We start from the raw sequence: 5008 nt of genomic DNA on the forward strand, positions 1-5008 counted from the left end.
TTCTCCTGACTCTCAGTGGGTCAGTCTGAATCCTTTCCCAACTCACCCAGTCCCAACCTCACCAGTGTTTCTTCCCACAGCAGACGGTCACCAAGATGGAACACACTTGAGCACCCAAGCCCAGACCTTCCTGCCTCTCTGACCACCTTCTCTTCCTTACCTCTTGACCCAGGCAAGTCCTTCCTCTGCCTGAGCGGGCTCCCTGCGGTGTGCCCCTCCTTTCTGCCCCATTTCTTCAACCTCATCTCCAACCAGCCCCGTCCTGCCTCTTGCAGCATTTCTGTTTCTGCATAGACTCCCTCCATTCAGCACGCACGCACGCACACTCATGTTTCTACACTAGGTTAAAATACTCTCCGAAGTTCACTGAAGATCAAGATAGCTTTTTAATATGTGAAAAAGTCTCAGGTAAAGTCCATGAAAAAAATACAAAGTGATTACCATGAGCTCTCACATTTTTCACTTAGCTTAATAAAAGACAGAAATGCCAAGAAGAACCAGCGTTAATAAAGAAATGGGGACCTACAGTTCACTGTTGGTGGGGTAAATGATCACAACAACATCTTGAAGAACAACTTGACAATGTTTTTGCAAATTAAAAAAACCATATCCATACATCAGAATTTTTATAGCAACTTTATTCAGCCCCAGCTTGAAAACAATCATGATGTCCATCAACAGAAGAATGGATCAATACATTATGATATGTTCTATAGCTGGAAGGCTAAACAAACCCCAAAAGCACACTGAATAAAAGCCAGACCCCAAACCACATCATATTGTAGATTTTCTTTTTAAAAGTCTCAATGCATATAAAACCAGCTGGACGTGGTGGCATATACCCAGCTACTTGGGAGCCTGAGGCAGAAGGATAGAAAGTTGGAGGCCAGTCTGGGCCATTTAGCAAAACTCTGTCTCAAAGAATAAAAAAAGAAAAAGGAGGGGTGGGGGATGTAGTCCAGTGGTAAACCACTCTCCCTAGCATGTGTGAGGCCCTGGGTCTGATCTCCAGTGCCCCCTCCAAATTAAGAAATGCACAGAGTAGTTAAGCCAGCAATTCCCACTCTAGGAAGTGGTCCTGTAGTTTTCCTTGCATGTAAGCAAACTATGGATGGGCTTGCTGCTCTGGGCAAACTGGAAACAACCTAGATGTCTTGTTATTTAGCCAGAAATGTTAAATCAATTTTAACATATCCATACGATGGAATATTGTCTAACCATTTACAAAGAATGAGGTTGATATTTATGAGCAGATATGCAATAATCTTCAAGACAGTGTGAAGTCAACAAGCAAGGCTCAGAAAGTATGCAGCACACTATTCTCTGTGCAAGAGTGTGAGTGCATACACATGGACTCTGCAAGCACACGAGAGTGGTGGCATTCCAGCCTGTGGGACTGTGTTGTGTTCTCTTCACAGGCATTACACACTGGCCAGGTCCAGTCCCTCTGCTGGACCACACCCTCCCCAGAGGCCTGTGGTGATGACAGGAATGTTTCCTTAGTCAAAGACTTGCAACTGTCTTGAGCTTAGAAACACGTCAATAGCTCTCTGACCACAGGCGGGGCCACAGTTGGGTCTGGCAGCAGCCACAGCTTTCCTGGCTGTCCAGAAGATAGGCTAGACGTGGGAAGAATTGGGATTTATGCCCAAAGAGCCCTTAGCCAACTCTCTTCCCAAGTTCCCAGGTAACCCAGGGAGTAAAGACAGGGTCTGGGGTGTGAGCTGCCGGAACTCCAGGTGCTGAAAAAGCCGCTGCCTCCATGCAGCAGGAATGGGTGTGGGCAGGTCACAGGACTTGGCCACGGTCATAATGATCTGGATTCAGGTCAACTTCAGCCCATGAACTCAGCCTTCCACTGAGCTATCCTGCTGCTTGGGGGAGTCGGAAAGCACTTCATCCAAAGTCACGCTGCAATCTTACAGTCAAAGTGGACTAGTGTTGGCATGTTCTGCAGAATAAAAGACAGTGACTTGATGGGACATGGGGGCACATGGTTCTAATGGGAAAGTGGGGGGCAAGAAGGCAGAGGAAAAGCAAGTGAGGAACTGGCTGGAAATGATGCAGGAAGTGCTGACAGGAGCCTGGTCAGGAAGAGTCAAGGAATCCTGGCTAAGAAGTACCAGTTTAGTCCCCCTGGGGTTTTGACTATGGTTTGGGTACCTGTCCACTTCTGCAAGATCCTTCTAGCAGGAAGGTGAGGAGCAGACTACAGGTGGTCAGGATGGAGGTAGGGAGACCTGTAGGGAGGCAATAGCAACCATTCAGGTGAACCCAGATGGTGGTCTGGATGAGGGCAGGAGTGGGTGATGACAATGTTTGAGAATATTTAGGAGGGTTTGACATAACTGGTGAAAGTAAACAAGAGCAAGAAAGGGAGGAGTCAAAGGTGATGCTCTGATCTCTAGATCAAGGAACAGGACATCAGGAGTGTCCTGCATGGAGGTGAGGAATTCAGATTTGGGCAGAATATGAGTTCAGTTCCAAGGTTGCTGAATGAGAGGTGTCTGTAGGATGTCCAAGTGGGGAGGCCAGTAGGCGTTCACCTTCCTTCACTCAACAGCTGCCATGTGGCTACATGGACAAACTAGACCAGCCCCCTACCAGGGAGTTCCTGCTAGTGGGGGAATAGCAAATACCTGATGAATGGGAAAAGTGCCTTGGAGGAAGTAAAAAGAGCAGAGAGAGGGAGTAGCTGGAGGTCAGCTCTAGACCACAGGTACTCTGGAAGAGGCTTCTCTGCAGAGAGGACAGGAAAGATGGGAGGCTACGCCCAGGAGAAAAGCATTCAAGGGAACAGCAAGTACCAGGCCTGGGAGACAGCAAAAGGGCCAGTGTGACAAATGACCAAGAGGGGGCATTGACTCTTGTCCTAGTTTGTTTTCTATTGTTATAACTAAATACCTGAGAGCAAGTCACTTACATGGAGGTTTTTTTGGTTCACAGTTCTAGAGGCTGGAAAGCCCAAGAGGATGGTATCAAACTCTGTTCCGCTTCTAGCAAGGACTTTCCTGCTGCATCATAACATGGCAGAAAGTACGGTGAGCTAGCTGGGGTCTCTCTTCTTTTTCTTGTAAAGTTACTCATGCTATCATGATTTTATTTAACCCTAATTACTTCCCAAAGGTTCCACTTCGAAATAGCATTAATATATGACTTTGGGAATTGAATTTACAACACAAGAATTCTCAGGTCAAACATTCAAACCATAGCAATCCTATGGCCTGGTTTGGGAATGTAAAAGCAAATGAGGTTGGGATGGAAGAACTGTATTCCTGAAGCTCACAAACTGCAGTAAGGACTGTGGATATTGCTCCAAGCAGCCCACAGAAAAGCTTAAAGATCCCTGAGAATGATGGGTGGGAAAATGATAGTTCTGATAGGTATGGACACATTAAGAGCCAGTTAGAAATCTAATGCAGACAAGCAGGCAAAACAGAATAATCAAGTCTGGCTGGGCATGGTAACGCCCGCCTATAATCCCAGTGGCTTGGGAGGCTGAGACAGGAGGATCATGAGTTCAAAGCCGGCCTCGGCAATGTTGAGGCACTTAGCAACTCAGTGATACCCTGTTTCTATACAAAATAGGGCTGGGGATGTGGCTCAGTGGTTGAGTGACCCTGAGTTCAATCCCCAGTACCAAAAAAAAAAAGTAGAATAATCAAATATGTGTCCAAGACTTAAGACTTCATGTGCAGATAGATCATTGGCTGTCCTTCCCAGAGACTTCCTAGAAGTTCATCGGTACAGCTGATCATGGTTAATTCATCTTTAAACATTCCTGGTGCTTTCTTTCCCCACAGTACTGGGGATTGAACCCAAGGGGCTCTCTAACAGTAAACTACATCCCTTTTTTTTTTTTTTTGAGACAGTCTCAAAGTTGACAAGCTGACCTTGAACTTGAGCTCCTCTTGCCTCAGACTCCTTAGTCTCTGATTATATGCCTTCCCCACCATGCTCAGGGAATACTCTCTCTTGCCTATTTAAACCCTCTGTTCAACCAGAGTAGGCCTGTGGGTCCCATCTCAGTGCCCTTACCAGCCTGAGAGGATGGCTCTGCCTGCTTATGTGAGTTTGCTGAGGCCAGGCAAGGAACCTGTCCACTTATGAGTTTTCTCCACTGCATCAGGGCTCTGAAAATGTGGGCTCAGTGGATGAGTGGAGGGATATCCCATTGCTGCCCTGCAGAGTTGGGGAACACAACGTGCATGGCTCCTGCTCTCCAAGAACTTAGAATTGAGTGAGTGCTGAACTGAGGCTCTGGCGACATTAGTACTGTGGAAACGATTGGTGGGTGGGTACTGGGCTCTCTCTCACGCAGGCCTGAGGGCTGGGGGCGCGGGTGGGGGTTCAGGTGATTACCGCCTTGGTCTCCCCAGTCCCTCTTCAGAAATAGATGCCTAGGGAGAGGCGACAATGGAAGACACCGAGAAGCTCGGATCTGGGGGCCTGCAAGAATGTCACCTAGAAGCAACCAGCTTTCAAACTTCTTCCCGGTCAGGGATGCATTTCTAGGAACCCAAGACAGATTAGCAGTGAAAACAAGCAAAGAAAAGCATGGGTGAGCGCTCTGGCTGAATTCCCGCTACCCGCCGGATCCACTTCACGCGGCCCACGCTCGGGCCGGCGGTAGGTGGCCCCATTGAGTGCGGTGGGTGTCCCCCGCCCAGCGAGACTTCCCCGTGCACTGCTCACTGCTCGCTGCCGCGCCGCCGCGCCGCCGCCGGGACCTTTCGCCTACTTTCCAGGGCCTTAGGCCCCGCCCCCCGGCCCCGACCAAAACACGTGCCGCATCCCGCCCTGCCGGATCACGCCGCGGCCAGGCTGCGATCACGCGGGCCCACGCGGCGCCTATTGGCCAGACGCGCACGGGCCGAGCACGGATTGGCTGAAGGCGACGGGCCCACCCCCGGCGGGGCGCGGCGTATTTTGGTTTGCCTGCGCGCCCCGCCCCCGCGGCCGCTCCCTCCGCGGCGCCCCGCCCCTCCCGCGCTGCGAGGGCCGCGCC

The sequence above is a fragment of the Marmota monax genome, unplaced genomic scaffold, assembly GCF_021218885.2.
Source record: "Marmota monax isolate L192 unplaced genomic scaffold, Marmota_monax_Labrador192_F-V1.1 WCK01_AAM20220418_F8-fsc00010, whole genome shotgun sequence".
In the NCBI taxonomy this organism is placed as follows: domain Eukaryota; kingdom Metazoa; phylum Chordata; class Mammalia; order Rodentia; family Sciuridae; genus Marmota; species Marmota monax.